This window comes from Dermacentor andersoni, chromosome 5 (assembly GCF_023375885.2).
Source record: "Dermacentor andersoni chromosome 5, qqDerAnde1_hic_scaffold, whole genome shotgun sequence".
Classification (NCBI taxonomy): Eukaryota; Metazoa; Arthropoda; class Arachnida; order Ixodida; family Ixodidae; genus Dermacentor; species Dermacentor andersoni.
Window position 1 is genome coordinate 81,018,571 of NC_092818.1, and position 21,590 is coordinate 81,040,160.

A 21,590-nucleotide genomic window follows, 5' to 3' on the forward strand; every position below is an offset into this window, starting at 1 on the left:
TTCATTTCAAAGTCGTATACGAAAAGTCGGCATGAATATCCCTAAAGCACGCTATCGCATTAGGTAATCACGGCAAGCATGTTTCGAGAATAGAACGTTCGCAACGTGCACAGAACAGTATCGCGTGAATGCGCGAAATCTTTTAATCGTCCTTTATCGAAATAAACTTTTTTTAGAGACAATGAAACGAAACAAACAAGCTAAAACAATTTTAGCAAGTATCCTTAAGAGGGACGCAATTCTCAACACCTTAGATCTGCGTGCCCAGAATAATATATATATATATATATATATATATATATATATATATATATATATATCGCGTAATGAAGGTGACATCGAATATTTAAGGCTCTTATTATTAGTCTTCAGTAGGAGCGCAGCACGAAACGGCATATGTTAATATTCCATGCAAAAGGCCCTGTGCTTGTCCCGTCAAGACACAAGTTATCACCTTGCTTTGCGAAAGAATATTCTCTAAAAGCAGGTCCCATACTTTCTAATGGTCCCTCCAAAGTATTCTTTCTTTCTTTCTTTCTTTCTTTCTTTCTTTCCTTTTTCCTGTTATCTTTAAGGATGCGTCACGCTGAATAGACAATCCAAGTCATAATGGCAGCAGTCGGAACCACGCCCGAGCCAAAGACAAAGGGAAAATGTATCGAAATTTAAGTGAATCGTTTTAAAATGACGCTCTGGAAATTTGCATACGGGTACACGTGCGTATGTGCTTGAGTGAACGCCTATGTTTGCTAGTATTTATCTGCACGCCTGATGCGCGCGTGGGTCGGGGCGTACCGGACGAATACGCGTGGGAGCCACATAGAAGCGGGTTGTTTCGCTGACCCGTGCTTTGAATTTTCGCATGAATAATATACGCTTTATCCTAAGGTGTTGCAGCATTTAGGAGCATGAGAAAGGGTAGCCGGATACAGTGCGTAGGAATGACGAAGGAGGTATTCGGTCCCGACGGCTCGACGACGCCGGCTCAACGATGGGGCGGCTTGACGATGGCAAGCACGACGACAATATCACAGCGCTGGGATGACGATAGAACAAAGGCGGCAGAATGATGACGACGACATGACAACGAAGGAACGATCACAGTCGCATGTGGGCCAATAAATAATAACGGCACGACGACTACGTACGGCACGACGACGACGGCGTGCTGACGTCGGAGCTCACGTGATCACCTGCCGCCGATGGGTAGAGGCAAAAAAGAAAGACAGATTACTACAGAAAGTAAGAAAACAACTCCCACCGTGTTTATAAAGTACCTTTCAGTTCATGAACGCACGCGTTCTGTACGCATCGCTACACATTTGCAAGCACGGCACGCTTTACACGCCCGCAGAGCGAGCCCCCCACGAAGTGGCTTGTCAATGCACGTGTGACGTCAAGAACCTGAGAACTGGATCCCAATGCTCATGCTCGGCCACATGCGTTTCTTCGACAATCCCCCATAGTGGGTATGCATCCACCAAAGTAGAAAATGAGATCAACTGAACTTGTCTCGATACGTGCCAGTACATCCCAAGTATTTAGGTCTACAATTACCTTGTCTCAATTATCGCGTACAGTGCCCGACTATGCCCGGCCGGCCGCCGTTGCAGGGTGAACGAAGTGAGCGCGAGGCAGAACGCCATCCGCATCTGTCATCTGGTGTGACGCAAATGTTACTGCGGCTAGGAGTTATTTTTTTTACTGTCTGACCTGCACTTCCGCTATATGCTGTTGTCGCATAGTGTTGTCATCGTCCCGTCACCAGCAGGCCACCTCCCCAGCTGAACGCATCTTCAACTTTCGGCTCAACGTGGGACGAAAAAAAGAATGTGCAAATTCAATGTCCATGCTGGAATCTATGTGATGCCTGTTAATTAAACGCTATAAATCCGCGAATAATCTGTTCAGCGTCTTGGAGCAGAGAAATTCGGTGACGGCCATGCAAATTAGCGAGACGTGGGACCCCCCCACCACGTGACCGACGTGATCAGCGCGACCGCGGATTACGGTGTCGCCGGGATGGGCCTGTCTTTTCATCATCCCATCTACGGGATCAACACACTTTAACTATTGCATTACTTCCAATATTGCCCACTTGACCCGGCAATAAAGCAATGACGGAGGAGAAGCACCAAACCTCGGTAAGAAAGGCGTGCAAAGCTTGGCTATACTAAAGGAATTGCACGGTTCAAGACGTTTATTTATTGCTCTGGCTATATTTAGGTACGGTTGATTGTTTACCTGCCTAATTTCATAGAGCAAAGAGCCAGGCAACGGTATATTTGTGGGGCTAGTAGACACGGCTATATGCAAGTGAGTGTTATGAGTGCTCGCTTCTGCGCGAGCCGTTCAGCAAAAAGAGCAGCAGTTACGGTCAGCAAATATTAGGAGGTCACGCAACGAAAGCTTCGCCTTAAAATATTTGCCCACTGCCACAGAAGCTCGCGCCTCCGCGGCATGGTGCGATTGGGCGCGCTAACGACTTAGCTGTCGCGCAACTTTCACGCGTGCCCGTTTGTGCAGAGCTTTATGCATGCTGCACAGAAGAGAGAGAGGGAGAAAGAGAGTAAGCGCTTTATTGAAAAAGCAGATTGTTTAGCCAGCGTATTCTTCCCTGGATGCTGCTCTGTAAGGATTGGGACGAAGGCGAAGAAGGCTTTTCGCCATCTTGCATATCTGTAAACAACGACGGGCCCTCTCTATGAAGTCATCGACATCGTGTCGTCGAGTAATACTCGTGGGGGACTGTGTGCTGCTGGGATTCCATGACCTTTCGTCAAATTTGAGCAGGGGGGGGGGAGGGGGAGGGGAGTGGAGTAGCTGCCGTCGCGTATTGCTAGTGAGTCAGTTTTTATTGCAGTCAGCCACGGCTCTTAGTTAACAATCCGCTTGAATGGCTTCCTCGCAAGCTTTTTTTTTTTCTCTTTGTCCTTTCTGCTCGTTTGCGCTCAAATTGTGCGATCATAGTAATTAGAAGGGCCGCCTTTAAGGGCGCAAGAGCTTCGATTCAATCTTGGGTCGGATATCTAATTTTTTTTGCGTCACATTTTGCCCTGACTGACGAACGAAGGGGCGAATACGAATTGGCCATTTCGTAGCCCATGATTGCCGTTCATATTAAAATGGAGACACGGCTGCGCAAAGAGTACGCAAAGAGAATAAATGGACTCATTGACACTACCCTGTTCTTTCGTTACTTGATACTTTACAGAGTAATATTCAATAAGTAATTTCAGAAAGCTTACTACAAAGTAGTATCACTCTCTTTTACACTAGTCATAACACTTGCCCTGGTCACAACTTGTTTTCAAGGTCGTTGCCGGAGCAAGGGCGCCTGCGAGAGGTGCGGAGCGTCACGGATCCTGTCAAGAAACTGCCCGTTTCCAGGCTTCATTTCTTAAGTCTTCACTAATAGTAACGAATGCCGAAAAGCCGCAGGCGCATATATATAAACTGTAGCAGCGCTTACATCAATGCGGAAGGGGCGCATCGCGTCGCATTCCTATAGCCCACAGTATCAGTGCAAACGACAGTAACGCGCTTAACATATATATGATGCAATGTGCCAGCCGAAGGTAGATCGAGCCTGGTAAGTCGCATTACGCGGTGCATATAGACGCTGGTTTAATGCATCGAGGAAAAACAGAATAGAGTAATGCGGCTGTCAGCGTCTGCTCTCCTCCACCCACCAACGGGTGCAACGCACTCGCTGTCGCAGACACAGGTTCCGGCTCATTTCGGACGAAGGGCGTTGCGACACATGGAATCGCTGACGCGCAGTATTACCCCATGAAGCGATAATAAACCCCACACTCTACTGTCGCATTTATGCAAACACGACTTACGATGATGCGATAAATTCTGCTATGGCGTAAACCGGTTGTTTTACTGTGACGATATTTACGAGCTAACAAACTAGTTCTGCGCTTTCCGTCCGTCTACCCTTCCGTTCCATTACGCCGTCGCACATCGTCATTTGGCCTGAAAAAAAAAAAAGGTGGTATTATGTACCACGACCATGATCTGATTATAAAGCTTGCTGTGGGGGGGGGGGGGGGGGGGGGGCTGCGGATTAATTTTGACCACCTGAAGATTCTGAACTTGCACCCATATGCTCGGCATGCGGGTGTTTTTAGCATTTTGCCCCCATCGAAATGCGGCCGCCGCGACCGGCATTTGATCCCGCACCTCCTGCTTAGCGGCGCAGCCACAGCAGGAGGTGCGGCTGCTGTGGCTGCCGCACCTCCTGTCTCTTACTCTCTCTCTCCTGTCTCATCTCTCTTACTCGCCACGATGGACACTTCAGGGAGACAGAGAGAGAGCTCTTGCATGCGTGAAGTGTCTCTGCTTTCCTCTTTGTCATAATTTGTTTATCCATCTGACCCTTCTCCAGTGCAAGGTATCCAACCAGATTGAGCCTGTTTACCCTCCCTGCCTTTCCCTTATCAGTTATCTCCCTTTCTTGCCTCTCGCCTCTCCGTCATAGACATTTTTACAGAAATAATTTTGTTGACTACAGTTAAGGACGTTTACAAAAGAAGACAAGGGGATTTACGCTAAAATTTGCGAGCGTTGTTGTGGTAGTCGTGGAAGTACCTGCTCTCGCTCCGAGTGACTTCAGAGCCCGGAGAATCGCCCATCAAAAATAGATCTCCTGTTTCTTCTCATTTTATATCAGACCTATTCTCTGCTCTAACGTTTACTTCCCGTCCTTAGCAGCAGAAACGTATAGCACTGCGCTTCAGCTCGAGCTCGTCTTACAATGTCGACACCTGTCGTATTGAAGCGACGGCTGTTGCTTTCAAGATGCGACTCGCATATCGTCCTTTTGCATTCCGTCGCCAGAGGAACGCAGTCGCCGCGGCCCTGAATGACACGTGCGACCTCGTGCTTATCCTCATACGTTTCTAGAAGCTGAGCCACCGCTAAAATTTTTTTTCGGGCCGTACCTTTTCCAAAGCGCAAGAAATTCAAAACGACAAACTCCAAGACGAGTAATTACTAACTAAGGAAAAGCAAACGCTTGGACTCCCTAGACGTGTAATTATAAACTTGAAAGAAACAAAAGACGCCGGTCCATACAGGATTATGCATTAAGCGCAAGTCGACTGTTGTGTGCACCCCGCCAAGTGGTGACGCCGCATTTTTGCCTCGGGAACTCCGGCGCCCGAGACGCTGTTAGCCGGGACGCTGGTGGCGCCGTACAACAGCCTCCCCTGAGCGCGCGATATTTTATTTTCCTGTTTAATGCAGCATATTTATGTTTTCCTAGGGTTCAGCGTCGCCTGCGCTGACAATTTACGCTTGGGAGGTCTCTGGTTAAACGCATTTGACGCCGTATGCTGAACACGGATGACCTCAGCCTCTCAACGCCCTGTTCGAGGGCTTTTCTTTATAGCTTATACGCAGACACCCTGGCGCGATCGTTGCTTTTAACACCGTGAACACGTCACAACAGCTCCGTCTTTCTCATCTCTCTTTCTTTCTTCCTTTCTCTTCTTCTTATTTCCGTCTTTAGATTGTGCGGCTACGCTTCCATTTAGTTTAGACGCGGCCAAACTCGCTAAAGAGTAAGCACGATCTAGGCGTGCTTGAGCTGCGCTCGATAGAGTTATTAATAATGAGCGGCCACTCCTAGGGCCGGCGGCTTTAAAGCGCTTGCGTTTTAGATCCGTTAATCCCTCGCAAATTCACCGACTTTCTCCTCGGTTCGCTTAATCTGGAATTCGGCTGGACGTTTGCAGATCCCCTAATGAGAGGGACGACGGAGCCCGGCTTTCCGTGGCGGGAAAGTTTCCTCGAAAACTTGCAAGGCCCGGCTGGACGGACGCGCGCGCGGGCACCCCCCCACGCGGTCGAGGATTATCGGGCTGCGAATGGGCCATGCATGCGCTGGGCTAGCCGGTCCAGCGCGCTCCCGCTCAGCCGACCTGCGGTCCGAGCTCCGTTTCTAAGCCACTAATTTAAATTCGAGAATGATAGCTCGCGCACGCTGCGGCAGTTCGACGCGCGAGCGCCTTTGCCCAGCGATCCGGCTCGGCGAGTTTTCATTCAGCGTCCTTCCCGAAAGCGTCGAATAGGACTCGCCTCTGCCTGCCTTCCGTTTGAGTGTCCGCGGAGCGTCAGCTGAAGCCCCCCGCTGTCTAGATCCAGAGAAAGAAAACTAATAACAATGAGCATAAACGGTGGTGTTTATGGAGCGCGAATCCACTTGGCGCCCGCTGTGCCGCTGACGCCCACGCTCACAACCACGCGGCCGTTGGAAAAGGGCGCATCCGGGAAAAAAGACAAAAACAATAAACTTGTTCAAAGGGCGCAGCGGAAGCGTTCATTAGGCGACGTGCTAAACCAAGCCGAGCTTCGTCGTCGGAGAGGCCGGGCGCTGATTTTGTACAGCAAAACGCATACGAGCGAAGCAAAGTGAGCGCTATTCAGAGCACTGGCTGTCGGTGTATACAGGAGAAGCAACCAAGCGCATTTGACAGTCAATCGGGGTATGAAAACGGCTTTGCCAGCGTACTTAGGGGAAAAAAACGCAATCGGACAAGATGGGCCCCCACGCATGAACGGAGCTTCCAGAAATTGTGTTTACTACACACATATATATATATATATATATATATATATATCAAGACTTTTGCGCAAAATATATAAAAAATCGCGTCGCCCTTCCAAGTTTAAACAACGTGCACATAGTACATTCGCCGCGCTTACGTGACACCATATTTTGCCGTAAACAGGCGTCGAGTATACAGGAAACGTTCGTCGCTTCGACGACAAGTCTTAACCACAAGTTAACCACAACAATAGCAGCTATAGTGGCTCCGTAGACGTGGCGTCCTGCTGTTGAGAACGAGCCTGCGGCTTGGATCCCGGACTTCAGTGGCCGCGTTGTGACGAGGGCTTAGCGCAAAGAAAAAAAAAGTTTTCGTGTAGTTAAATTTACGTGCTCCTTAAAGAAATCCAGGTGGTCAATTTTATTCCAGAGCTTGCAATACGTCGTGGCTCGCGGTTCTAGCGTTGCTTTAGAACGTTAAACTTTATGAATTATTCAACTTAGTTAACATAGAACCCATGTTGAGGAGCAACTGAAAGCCCCCCAAAAAAGAAACTTACATAGTTTGATGCATCCTAATTAGCGCAAACTTGGGATACATACCTCGCCTCTGAGATTACGAACGTTTCGCTTCGTCTATGATAGTTTCGCACATTTCCCCTTCCTTCAAATAAGCGGTAACGTTAGAGATTGGCATGCGCGCCCCCACATTCTCGGCGTTAACTACACGTCGTCACGTAAGCAGCTGTAAAAGCGAGAACGTTAATAACATCGGACGGGCGAGAGTCGTCTGTCGGTTAACAGGAGCAACACACGCCCACGCGCACACAGTGGGAAGACGCGAAATCAGGAAAGTTCACTGACAGTTCCGATGTGCGCGCACGTCGTTTTGTACGTCGCCCGTTAATAGGGAGCGCTCCCAAATAAAGAAACAAGCAACGATATGAAAAACAGGTAGGATCGCCCGCTGCAGCCGTCACGTCATAATTCAATGTGCCAGCACGGCAACGCTAGGGAAAAAAGGGAGAGAGCGGGCTGGCTGCTAAAGCAAGACACGAATCCCCCGCGGGTTATATGCGTGGCTGTCGCTTCCCTGTTATCGTTCGTCGCTTCCTGCCCTTGCATAACAAAGAAAAAAGGAGAGGAAAGTATAAAATGACGTGAATGCAAGTAAGCTGGCGTGAATGCAAGCCTCGCGTAGACTGCATACGGGCTGTATAGCGAGGACAGAAACGTGTAGGGGAAGTGGGGAAAAAAGGAAAGACAGCAAGAAATTCCCACACGCCGCCCCGACCTGTCAAGCAGCCAATAAAGATCGCCATCGCTTCGGGGCGCGGCTTTTCTCCTCGCGTCCATTACTGCGCAGGTGGTGGCGGCTTCGGTGCTTCGAGCACAGAGAACGCAGAGAAATTACGGTGACAACGCCGGCGAGGTTAAAGGGCAAACCGAAAATAATAATAAGCGAGGATGTGCAGGAAGAGGCGAACGTTGTGTCAAACTGGCGCGGGACGCTGATTTGACACATTCCGCGCGAACGCCGGCGACGATGACGACGTCGACAAGGGGTGCGACGGCCCCGAAGGCTCCGAGGCGCGGTGCAGGGAGCGTCGCGAGGACATACAAGTTTCGCGCTTTGACGCCGGCGTCACCTTTTCGCGAACTGCTTCGCGTTTCCGTCCCGGATTTCTCGTGCAAGCGTGTGTTCTCCATTGTTCCCTCCCCGTGTGCCTTTATGCTGTCAAAAGCTGAGCAGCGGAGCTGACGGTGGAGCAATGGGATTTCATGCAAGCGTCGAGAGCGCACGCTCTTGCCTCGCTTGAACAAACAGTTGAATTTACGTTTAAACATGGATTAGTTATATTCGTACCAAGGGTTTTGTTCTGTCGTTTTTTTTTTTTGGTCTGCCACTAAACTAATCCTCAAAAAGTTGTCGGAGGCGCTTCCGTTTCTGACCCCGGACGATTTCTTTCGCAGCGGTGAAAACCTTTTCGGAGAGCCACATAAAGTCTGCTACAGCCAAGTACACAGTAGTATCTCTCTCTCTCTCTCTCTTTCTCTTTCTGTGTGTGTGTATGTGCGTGCGTGCGTATGGTAAACATGAATCAGGCTGTGCGTCACTTGTGCAAAGGCGACACAAGGACGGGAACGAGTCGACGACAAGTGCTGGACGATTTATCGGTCTCGTTCTTTTCCATGTTTCCTCTTTGCGCTGTTAACGCACAAGTATAGATCACCAGCTAGCCCAGTCATGCATCCTCAATTTAGCGAAATTCCTTTTTATTTTGATAGCAATTATATTGACACTCCAGGCGCATTTATGCCGTCTTAGTTGCCGTCGGTGTCGCCGTCAACTTCTAGATAAAGTTCAAGGGTGATAACATCGTCACCACGCGCCATCTGCTGCATGTGCGAGTGAAAGCGTGCGAGGTTAAGCCGACGATGGTGGCTCAATCTTGCGCGCGCGAAAGGGAGGAAAGCGATGAGGAAGCGTGTCGTCTTCCATGGTGCGCAAGTCACCGGGCGAAGGGGAGGGACAGGTGTGTGTGTGTGTGGGGGTGGGGTGCGTTCTACTCCAGCGGCGGCTGCGTATGGCACGGCCGCGCGGGCCCTATCTTGTTGAAAGCGATCTCCGATGGAGACAGAGCGCGCCGAGCGCTGATAGCTTGGTGCGCCCTGTGTCCTCGCGGCTTAGTTGGCGTTGCCGCGAGAGGCAGCACGAAGGTCAATTCGCTCGCTGCTGCTACCGCACTTCCTCACTCCAGCGTTTAGACAGCGAATGTGCGCGGTAATCGAGCCAGATGTGTTCATGTTTGCTTGTGCGTGAGAGACACCATGGTTGGTAGTTTAATTATTAAGCGAATGGTTACTAGTTTCTATGGCCGACAAAACTACTATCCTTACTTCGTACAGCTGTCTACTAACTTGCTATCGCAATCGAAGCTTCACCTTTTGGGTGAAACTGCGACTTTTATATGCTTTCCTTCACATTTTTATTCAAAAAGAGATTCTACTAAATGGACCATAAAAGTTTCTAAGGTCCTCGTAGTGCCGCGTAATGTTCGTAGAGTTCCTGAAGCTAGAAAACTCTAAAGGGCAAGACCAGAATTTCGCATCTGTCCGACGCTATTGAGAAATTTGTGTGCAACAAGAAGCCGACCAAGCGTCCGCGAGTCTGCATTTGTCATGTAAGTAATGACTTCGTTTCTTGTGACAGCGGCTGCGCTCCACAAAAACACTGTCGTTGCCTAAAGAAGTGCGAAAGGTAGCTAGCCGTTCAGTATGATTTTCCAAATGTGTCTTCGAAAGCACTGCTAAATGCCGGGTCCACGAAGTGAAATCATCGAAACAAGAGAAGTGTTGCTTCAGCATACAACCACAAGCATTATTTAGAGTGGGTTAAACTTGACTGCAATGTCAAGTGGCTGACGACCTTGGCGGCCATCATTACTAAGCCGGAAATGATCTGTCTGTCACAGAAAACAATGCATCACTTAAGACTTAGGACGTCCCGCTGCTGCCTCAAGTGAACCCAAATTCATTCATTCATTCATTCAAGCCTTGGATTTTTAACGCAGGCGTCTAGCCTAAATTGAAAGGAGGAAATCAGGCAATAAGCAGGACGCCTATCTCCTTAGCGAAGGCATGAGAAGCAAAATTTACTAAGCAGCACGATAGTTGCAGTGCCAAATAAATTCACCAGCCATCGCTAATGTACAATAATGACTGTTTTCTCGCCGAAAAAATGTACTTCCCGTATCGCTTCTCTGTCTTGAGCAGTTCCTGTGCAGGGAACCCTTAATTAAAACTGAAAATAAACATGGGACGTATTCTGCGACGATCACTTCGGCGATACTATCGCCTTCGTGTGACGTAGTGCTCAGCCACCCAATCAGCTCATCAGATTTTGCTCAACCAACCAATCAGCGAGCGCCTGATGGCGATGGTATCGCAGGGCCAAACTGTCGCTGGAAGTGATCGTCGCAGAGTACGTCCCCATATCACTGATGTGTAGCACACCTGTTCTACGAATCTGTATTGCCACGCGAAGACCACCATGATGTGCTGTCGTAACAGACGGGTGATGATGATAATAATAATGATGATGTTGATAGAGTTGGACATGAAACCGTTGCTGTGGCCTTGATGAATACTCTAAGCAGACTCATAAGTCCACCGTTCGTGTATGGTGCAAGCAATACATTGAGCTACGGCGCCCATAAGCACCTGGTAACTTCTTGTACAGAAGTAACAATCGATAATAATCGTCAAGTTACACTAAACGGCTAGATTTTTGGCGCGAAAGAATTAGTCCCGCCTATGTATGTAAGCTCTGAACATACTGATACATGCATCTTGAGTGTTTCTTGTGGACGATGCACACGGGCGCCCCGACGAAGACGACGAACTCTCTCTGGCTCTCGAGCTGTCGGCTGAACTGGCCAGCGCTGCAGTTATCCTTTGTAAATATCCTTTGTAAATAGTCTCCAGTTCTTAATCGTTCGTTCGTGTAACATTTTGGTGGAGGGTGCCGTTCCCCGCCCTCGCCACGGAGCTCCGCAGCGGCCGCACCGTCCTCCTTTTCGCCACGGCTCCCGGTGACAACACCTCGTCTGCTTCTACTCCTGCGATCCCGACAACAACGTACGTTACGGTTACCAATCCCCGCCATCCTGGCATTTTCTCCGGCCAAGATAATGCCGACGTTGAGGACTGGCTCAGCCTCTATGAGCGTGTTAGCCGAAACAACCGCTGGGACCCTACCATTATGCTAGCGAATGTCCTCTTCTACTTGGGCGGAACTCTCGTGTCTGGTTCCGGACACACGAGATCTCTAGCTGGGATGCTTTCAAGGCGAAGCTCAGTGGCGTCTTTGGAAATCTTACCGGTCGGCAGCTGGCTGCTAAAATAGAGCTTGCTAACCGAGTTCAGTCTTCTACTGAATCGTTCTTGCATTTCTGATCCCACCAGTGTCTTAGAAACGGAGATTGACGTGTTTGCTCTTTTTTCGTATTTTCTGTGATAAATGTACTGCCTCTTTTTGAGCTTTGGTTTTTTGTTGATATCAACATTTAAGAGAACAGATGTGTTGAGGTGGGGCCTCTAAGGTCTTAATGACAACGAACAAACTGGTCTAACATCTTCAGCAACAAGCAAGGTGGACACAGCTTTACAGCTAGTGGTTATTTTTCGCAATGACTGTTCGTAGTTTCCTGCATTCAAAGGAGGCGGCGGCGCTAGGAGGCCTATTCATTTAAAATGCCTTTTGAAGCATACTCAGTAATCATTTCATTTTATTCGTGGAACACGGATTTTCGTTTCCTTCATGACTGTCCTTGTTTCATGAAAGCGGGAGTTGACTTTGCGCGAAGTTTTCGATTACTTTTACACCGTTCCACATATTAGCACAGGGACGAAGTGCGACGAAATATAAGATATTCGCTTAGGCACCAAAGTAAGAGAACTTATATCACTGAGTCATCATTGTATTAGTACGGTGGCTTAAAACTTTAAGCCATTTAATCCAGTCGCTTTAAAATGGTCACAACATCAAAGCAATATTCTCAGTCCAGAATTTTCTAACACCTCGGGCCATCTGGTAAATCAGCTTTAGTGCACGTCGGCATTGAAACCTGGAAAACCATTACTTAACTAAATGTGCTTATTTGGCGCAGCTCACAAATCGGTGAAGCACTGAGTTAGTTTCGATTTTGTTGGTTGCCTTTCGTGTATTTGTTTATTCGTGGCCTTTATAGCGTGAAGACGGGGCATACTCAGCAATACCATAGTGGCAATTCAAGAATAAATTAAAACTTTCAACAACGTTAAAAGAGACGCTCTGAATTTGTTTACATTCCATTTCCCAGTTCTAGCCGTATGCATTCATTGATTAGTTTTTTCTTTAGTGGGCGCGCTCATACCCGGAAGAGAGAAGCGTTCTACCATAAACGCGCCATCCAATTATTCAGTGGCCTAATCAAAACGGCTCTCATCAGCCGTCCATGTCATCAGCTTATGACGATCAAAAGTAGCACAGCAGAGCAAGGTGAACTTGGTTGAAGTTAGTTAAAGTTAGTTGAAGGCATTCCGCATAGGGATGACCGACAGCCCAACCTGTGACCACTGCGGCCATGAAGAATCAATTGGCCATATTTTGTGTGCCTGCCCGCAGTACAGTACACAGAGGGCATGCCTTCGCCACGAACTTGACCAACTGGACGACCAAGCGCTATCCGAAAAAAGAATTCTACAACATCGAAAGGACCTACCGTCACAGAAGAAGGCCGTGCAAGCACTATTGCGCTTTTTGCGATCTACCGGCCTGTGTGAACGACTTTAAGTGGAACGCCTTTTGTGTGTGTGTGCCTCCATCTGTGCGTGTTTTTTTTACCTTTTTTTGCGCTTTCCTCCCTGTCATCTTTCTAACCCCTATCCCCCATCTCCAGTGTAGGGTAGCAAACCGGAGACTCATATCTGGTTAACCTCCCTGCCTTTCCTCTTCATTCTCTCTCTCTCTCTTGGTTGAAGTTGTCCAAATCAAGCGACAATGTTTTATGTATTTACACTATGCGCATCACTGACCTATAACACGCAGCGTATCGCACACTTGACGAAATACCCCTGTAAAAAAACCGCACCGTATCGTGCGACGATGCCAGCGTGGTACAGCTTGTACTGTGCTTGTTCTCATCATTTATTTTTCGTTTTTTTATTCGTCTTTTTTTTTTTGTCTGCGTGAGCAATATTCCATTGGGAATATCTTTCGACAGTCCACGCGAGTTTGTGTATGTGAGCAAATTTCGTACTCAGCTATCAACATTTGCACTGCGTACGACATCCTGATCTCTGTTCTCTGTTTAGCTCTCCCATACCCCCTTTAAATTGACTGTCTTCTTCTATTCTCGGTTAAAAAAAAAAAAAAGAAGAACGGACTTTGTCGTGTTTCATAGAGCACAGCAGTACAGCCCGCACACAACACAACAGCCGTCGCCCTCTGGTAGGCACCGGCTTGACGCGCTGTGTTTAGATATCATAAGCGTGGCTGACTGGTTTTTAACTTCTGGCCGCCGCATTTCGTTAGACTACCGTTTCCTTAGCGGGGTCACTACTAGAGTCGGCAATGTACGCAGTCATAATAAGACAGCGAATCAAAAAGTCTTTGCCCCTATTTGTGTTAAGCCAAATTACGACTGTTAATGCGAAATCCGTATATCCCTTCCCAGCGGTGGACCTCCCTTGGACCGGCACGGTCTTATCTGCCGGTAGCTCCGTGGTACGGCGCTGCTGCCAATTGTTTGAAGATTGCTGTTGTGCTTCACGCGACCACAGCGTACAAGGGACGAAGTGTGATTCGTTTTCTACGGAGCAAAGGGGGGACGAGCGCCCATCGAAATCCACAGGGAAATGCAGCCCACGTATGAGCAAAGGTGTCTCGCTTTGAGAAGTGTAAGGTGGCGGTGTTGTGAGTTAGCGAAAGGCTGTGAAGTCTTGCATGACAATGAGCGTTCGGGGAGGCCGCGTGCATCGCTGACTGACTAAAACAGCATCTCAAATTTAGTGCTGCGATGGGGCAAATGTCTGAACAGATGTGGGGACTATGTGGAAAAGTAGCGTAAGGCACGTAGAATAGTACGTATATTTGTAATTACCTGCATGTACCTTAATTTGGCTAATAAAAAATAAGGGCAAAGACTTTCTGATTCGCCACCCACAATTATTTTTCCGCAAGGCAGCATGACTTATATCCGAGAACCTATGCCAGAAAATAGGGGTTATGAAGGACTTGTGTTGGCTATGACGTTACGCTGCTGAGCTTCAGGTCATGGGTGCGATCCCGGCCGGGGCGGCCGCATTTCGATGGGAGCGAAATGCGACAACGTTCGTGTACTTAGATTTAGCTACACGTTAAAGGACACCAGGAGGGGAAAATAATCTGGTACGCCCCTACGGCGTGCCTAAGGATCAAATCGCGGTTTTGGCACGTTGAACCGACGAATTCAATTAACTTGAAATAATGTCAAATCCGTTGTGATTGTATTTAGTTTTGCAAGCACTTAGGTTTCTGTGCACTCACCTCCATGGAAACGACAAATATTTATACTGCAAGCATGTTGCGCGATTATACTACTGAACGTGGTATTTTAATTGGCAGGGGCACATTCGGTATTGCCACTGATAAATTTTAGGCCACCTACGCTCGCTGGCATGTATATATTGGGCGTATGTCTTGATGATACCTTAACTAACACCTAGGCTTTTAGAGTAAGTACCTTTTCTCGTTGCCACGTGAGGAACAGAAACTTGCGATCTTAGTAAGAATAGCGCAAGAGCGAAACAGGCCGTTTGTTAGCCGAAGTATTTGTTTGGGAGGATTAGTTTCTCAAAGCTGATTTGTCTATCCCACAGTCAGCCTAATAGGCTACCAACCCTTAATGTTCCCATCATGGCATTCGTTTTTGCTTTTACCTGCTTTTTTTGTTATCTGAATTCGCGTAAATTCATGGACGCCATATGTCACTCAGCAGACATGGTGAATATTTCGGCCCCTACAAAGCAGGAGGAAAGAAACGTCAGCACCTATAGCCTGCTCAGTACCTGCAGAACACCATCTTTCTCCGCTTTGCAGGGTGTTGATCATCTGACCCTCCCGGTGATTACGGCAGAGTACAAACTAAATTGAATAGCGCCTTTACAGCAGAAAAGGTGAGTTATTAATTGGTTAGAACTGTCTGCCGCTGCAAATATGTTTACGGTAGTCTACGAATTCAGTGTCGTTTTGCCAAATAAGTTGCATTCTTGTGAAACAGCCGAGAAAACTACATTCATTATTAGCGCTCAGTTCGCTGGCGTACTTGAGGCTCGCAATGTCGTGCCGTGAACTTGGATAACATGTCCGAAGTGGCAAAGATTATTCGCACTATCGTAGGCTGACATCATTGTAGTATTCATAGGAGACAGCCATTATATGCATGTACGTTCGACGACGCCACTGATAAAGCTACTGCTGGATTCTCGGGTAGTTGCGGCGTAGTTTCGAGCTATGAGAACGATAAAAAAAAACATATTTGGCTTAACATATCAGTTCGGCGCATTTCTGGCCGCTGTGTCGCCGCTGCAATTATAGCGGAATCATGAATGTGCATAAGGGTTTTTGTGTTTTTTTTTTTTGCTTAAAAAACCGTTGTGGCTTTCTACACGAGCTTTGTTGAAAGTGGATTTGCGTCGTAGCTATGTTTTCATTTGTATTTATTTTTTAGCGGTGATTAGTGTCACTGTGCGTTTCATGGCTACCAGCAGATATTTTTAAGAGCACTTCAGAGAAAATAATTTAAGATATTCAGCACTCTCAGCCGGTGTTTGGTCTTGCCCATATTATATGATCCAGATCCTTCGGCACGCATACGGCTGCAGTATCATGATTTACTTTTCAGCTGAAAGTCTCGCGATATAGCGAGCGCAAAACACTCATCTCTCCTAATGTACCTGCTACTACACGGCAGAGCAGAACGATGCCATGACGTTGTTTCTCAGTAAAGGCAAACTGCACTGTAAAAAAGCAAATGGGCCTATGCCCATAATTCTTATTTTGGGTACGCTACTGTGCCGCTACATTTTCCTCCAGCAAACATAACTTAAAACTCCATCGATTGTGGTATGCGGCTTTCGTAAACAGTCAGGTGACCGAAGCTTGCGTTCTAGCACAGTCCGACTATACGCAGATACGCATTGTTATACGCATTGTTATACGCATTGTGTATAATTATGGGAAAATGTATATATTTTACTGTATAATACTTTTCTCGTTATTAACAATTTTTTCCAATTGTTGTGGCGTGCGATTATCATTATTAGGAAGCTAGCAAAACAGGAAAATGAAACGTCCCGTATATGAAAGGCCGCTTCGGAACTGCATTAGACAGATTATATTTGTGAAATATCTTGACGTAAGGTATTCAGTTTTCTTTTAACTTCATGAAATTAGACAAAATTTTTTTCCAGCATTAGCGTGGTATCTGTTACTTGTTCACTGGTCGCTAAGCCAATGAAACTCAGCCAACTTGTTTTCTCCTTTTGGTTAAGTGTTGAAGACCAGCGTTTTCTAACGGCCTGCTCACAGCTGCGCTGGAAATTTCGTCTGGCAATACTAACACTGCGTAACTGCGCTAAAATTTCTTGACAGATAGTGTCCATAGTCTTGTGAATTATTTAAACGCCACACAAGAACAAAATGCTCGAAGTTACTATTGTCTTAGTGAGACACGGGTAGTGCACGTGACGAAATTCCTTGGGTGGACAACTGCGAAAATGGCAAATAATACTTCCGTTGTGCAGTGTGAACTACAGGGAATGTGGAGTTCCCATAAGTCTTCGTTGCTGCAGGGCTACAAATGACTTCTGAACGCAGTGCTTAATGTCGTTCATGACTTCCCAACAATTTGAGAGCTGGCACGTGACAACGAATGTTAAATTTGCTGAAGATCTCCTTCGCAGACATGCGCGCAACTGTTTAATCCAACTCTACTGAAGAATGTGTTTAGTCGCTGCTAAAGCATCATGCAAAGAAACAGTGCGGGACCAACCTCTTCACAAGCAGAAGAGCTTCCCGGCGATGGACCAGGCGCCAAGCACCGCTCCGGGGACCAGAAGTTCCTCAAACAGTACAACACAATGTTCACCGGAGACGGAGGGGAAATTGACAGCACACCGTCACTGCGGCACTAGTCGGATGGAGCAGTTCTTTTTATTTCCTGCCCCCACAGAATCGAAGGGAAGACGCGCACAGTCGTGCCTCGGCGATCCTCTTCGAACCTTCAGCACAAACACCTAGAGGCCTCGACTTCGCTGGTCGCAGGACAGAGAGAAGACACCGTGTCGCGTTCCCTCCAGCGTGGCTCGTTTCAAAAGCCCGCCTCAGTCGTTCGGCACACGGCGGGCACGGCGAAACCGCGGCTCGTGTCTCGGGAAGTCCCGGCCTCGAGATAGCGAACTGAAACCGCCGCGCGCTTTCCTACAACAAGCGCGCCGACGAGCGCGACGCTCGAGCTCTCCTCGCTCCAGGAGCGCTGGCGACAGTGTAGCGCCTTCCACTCGCTGGTACACGAGTAGCGGGCCCGACTACTACCACGCGCTCTGCCCTCCTCCTCTCTCATTCTGGGCTTCGCCCTCCCCTATCCGTGCGCACCCTGAGTTGGCGCCGGCGCTGCCGATCGCGTCCGCGGACTCTGCGGTGCGCGCACCCTTCTCGCCTACTCTTCCTAACCCCCCCCCCCCCCCCCCGCCTCCCCTCTCTTCGGGACACACTGTGCTGGCCGCACCGCCGCCCTGGTGTCAGGCTCGCGAATCGCCGCGGTCCGTGATCGCGGTGCCTGTGCGTGCTGCTAGACGCCTCCCCGCACCCAGCCCTCGCCCCTTCTCAACCTATCTCTCTCTCTTGCCGAGACGCGCGCGTTCACCGGACGCCAGGAAACAGAAGACGGCAGGCAGCGCGGCGCGGTGCGGCGCGTCAGGATCGGTGCCCGTACCTGTATCGGCTCGGTCTCCGTCGCTGGTCTTTTACTCTCTTCGGTATCGCCGCATTCGCTTTTCTTGCGAAGGCCTTCAACTTTTCTTTGCGCAGTGCTTACCTCGTCAGGTGAGCCGGAGAAAGAGCGAGGAAAAGAAAAAAAGAAAGAATCATAAAGGGAGCAAGCGGCTGGAAGGACGCCGGGGCTTCTTCTCCGTTGGCTGGCTGTGCGTGCGTGTGTCGCTTATCTGCGGCACTGTACGCGTAGGCCGTGATAAACGGTTTATAGGCCGAAGCCAAGCGTCGTGCTTTGAGCGAGAGAACTCTCCAACGCGGCGCACTTTCTGTATTCTACAGCTTTATCGGTTATTTTTTTTCCTCTCCTCTCTGGCTCATTTCTTTAACGCCCCCACAGACGTGGCGGCGACTTCGCAAATGTGTGTGCGTAGCCCTACCTACGCAGGCACCCCCTCTTGCTTTTTACTCCTATTTTTTTGTTCTCTGATATTCTCGGGTTCTGCTGGGTTGCGCTCGCCCTACCTCTCCCACTGCCAACTCTCAATATTTTGTTTTAAAGATTGAATTTTTAACCTTCTGATGTGTGCTCCCTGCTTGTTTACCTGAGAAAAAGGATAAAAAAAAAGGAAACTGAGAGCTAGACAAGGCGGGTTGCGAGGTTTTCGTGGTAGAAAGCGGTGAGTGTCGGCAAGAAAGCTGGTGAACATACGGAAGTCAGCTTCGCTGCGCGTTTCGCGCGGATTCGCCCCAGCCACGCTGTTTGGGCGATAAGCGAACAGCACCGGGAAAGGGAGGTGGGCGCCGGTGGAGATTTATCGAGTTTCACTGTTATTATTTTCGGCCCGGGTAAAGTGGCGGATAGAGCAGATGCCCACGTGTGTGTGTGTGCGCGCGCGCGTGTGTAAGTTGGTGAAGTCTACCAGTGTTTCACTGGCTTCAAGCTGGAAAAAAAAATCACGGCAAGAATATTTCTTTTTTCTTTTCTCCTTACTTGTTTGCATTGCTTTGAACTCCTTGGTTTGGATTCGTTCCCGCCTCCGAGCAGTGCGATAGACGAGTGTCCGGGGTCCCAGGGCACTGTGCTAGCTCGATTTGTGATTTGCACTTTTATTTTGCGATGCAAGCAAATATTGCGCTGTAGGCGACAGAAGCAAAGCATTGCGAGGGGGTATCGAAATTCCAATAAAATGAAGGCTCTGTTCGCAATAGCCGGTAATTGACCTCGGCCGTGACACCGCATTAGCGAGTGAAACCAATACTTGTAAGTGATACATTGTTTTCAAACACATACACACACAAAAAAAAGCGATTAAGGGCATCCGACTCGCGGGGCATCCAAAAAGGGAAAGTGGTCCGGTGTTCCCTACAAGGCTGCAATTAATTAGGCAATGCGTGCCGCGTCGCATGTTTCGCAACCTCTCTGTCTTGTGGAGGGAACAAATTAAAGATCGCGGCGCATCTCTTAAAGTGGTCTTCCACACCTGTAAGTTAGAATGTGTACTGAGAGACAAGATCCCAAAGAGCGCACTTCAGCGCTCTGCGACTATTGAGCGAGGGTGGCATTTATTGTATTCATTCCAACTTTTCTGGCCAAACGGCGGCCAGAAAAGAAAAGTGTTTATAAGAAAAGTGCTACCAATAATTGTAGTTTATCCAGCGTTATTTTGTAGCTCTCCCATTTTCATAATTTATTAATTAATGAAGAAGAGCGATACTTAAGACATACTTTTTGATCGCGCGCGCGCGCGCGTGTGTGTGTGTGTGTGTGTGTGTGTGTGTGTGTGTGTGCGCGCGTGCGCGTGCGTGTGCGTGTGTGTGTGTGTGTGTGTGTGTGTGTGTGTGTGTTTGTGTGTGTGTTTGTGTGTGTGTTTGTGTGTGTGTGTCACAGAGCACTGCAGACAAATCGAGATACATATGTGCCGTCGCACTTAGTTGGCTTTTTCCCGCAGCAGCTAAGCGCTGCGCAAAGCACGCTTTACAGGTCGTAAAAGCAGGTGCTGTGTGTGTGTGTGTGTGTGTGTGTGTGTGTGTGTGTGTGTGTGTGTGTGTGTGTGTGTGTGTGTGTGTGTGTGTGTGTTTGTGTGTGTGTTTGTGTGTGTGTGTCACAGAGCACTGCAGACAAATCGAGATACATATGTGCCGTCGCACTTAGTTGGCTTTTTCCCGCAGCAGCTAAGCGCTGCGCAAAGCACGCTTTACATGTCGTAAAAGCAGGTGCTGTGAACTATCAGTAAGTACGACTTCTTACAGCAATAGCAATTACATGGCCTTTCCATGCGAATTCCCGCCACCGCCATGATGTTCCGTACAAAATCCGAGTACGATAATGTCGCACTCCGCGCACCGCGTGCTGTGGGTGCGATGGACAGCGTTCAATGTTAGGCCTACAAGGATAATGGCTTGGTGCACGCGGCCTTTTCGTGTTCCCAATCATGGAGGTCAGGTGATCAAGTGCGTTCACGAGAGAGTGGAGGAGTGGAACGCGCGGTGACGGCGTCAAGTACATACTGAGAGAGGTGGCAGGCGAGCGCTCGTCTCCTCCTCTAGCCCGGCGTGGATTCGGATGGCGCGGTTAAATGCATACGCTACCCGCGCGCCCTATCTTGCAGAAAATTTGCGGCGGGTGCAAACACTGGGCGAGTCAGTATCCCTAGTGGCTTCAAGTGCACTATCGTACCGCGCCCATAGGTCCCATAATATGAAGTTTCGGAGACGCCTTGGTGCGAGAGCTAGCACGACGCGTTCGCTACCCGTTGCCGATGCTCTTCATCATGCCAGCTTTGTGAGAGCGTGTGCTCATGGTGCTCAGTGAGATATGTTTATGTTTGCCTGTGCGTGCGTGGAACCGTACTGCTTAATTTAATGTGTGTGGGAACGATTTCTGCAGTTTATATGACCGATAGTACTGTGAACCTTACTGCACGTAGTTGTCTAGTACTTTGCAGTCGCTATCTATGCTTCGCCTTTCCGGCGAAACTGCGATATTTTTTTTTTCTTTGATCATCTGTGCTCGACCTAAAATTCAACTGAGAAGAATAAATTTATATTGGTCATGTACAGTGCAAGGTACATATATAGGGTGTCCCAGCTAACGTCAGCCAAGCTGTTCTACGAAAGACACTACTATAAGACGCGCGATGTTCGCTCATCAGACCAGTGACAACCTAACATCGTAGGTTTTATAACTATCTGGTACCGTCTTTTCCAAATAGTTTTTTTCGTTGACAAACTTGGCTAACTTTAGCTGGGACACACGGTACAGTGTCGGCTTTAGCGTATTACTCAGACCTCCTTGGATCGCTCTCTGGCTGTCGGATGCTGTAGGGTTGAAGCAAGGTTTTGCATAGCACCGTTTTATTCACTTCTGGGCCTTTGCGCAAGAGCTGTTTACAAGAGAACATGCCAATCCATCCTAATACTGGATGTCATATCATCGCAATTTTTTACAGCCTGTGTAATCACGTCTTCAATAATGCCAATAGCACCATTTTAAACATAACAGCGCGTATTTTG

At 48.4% G+C, this 21,590-nt stretch overlaps 1 protein-coding gene and 1 long non-coding RNA gene across 2 annotated transcripts in view; one reads left to right on the plus strand and one right to left on the minus strand.

Moving 5' to 3' along the window:
- LOC126530814 (uncharacterized) overlaps window positions 1-17,754 on the minus strand; it is a 205,946-nt gene extending 188,192 nt beyond the window's left edge. The window contains exon 1 of the mRNA XM_050178100.3: window positions 17,137-17,754. The gene's annotated coding sequence lies outside the window, so the exon portion shown is untranslated. The remainder of the gene's footprint in view (window positions 1-17,136) is intronic.
- LOC140218486 (uncharacterized) overlaps window positions 1-21,590 on the plus strand; it is an 876,148-nt gene that overhangs the window by 266,143 nt on the left and 588,415 nt on the right. The window lies entirely within an intron of this gene.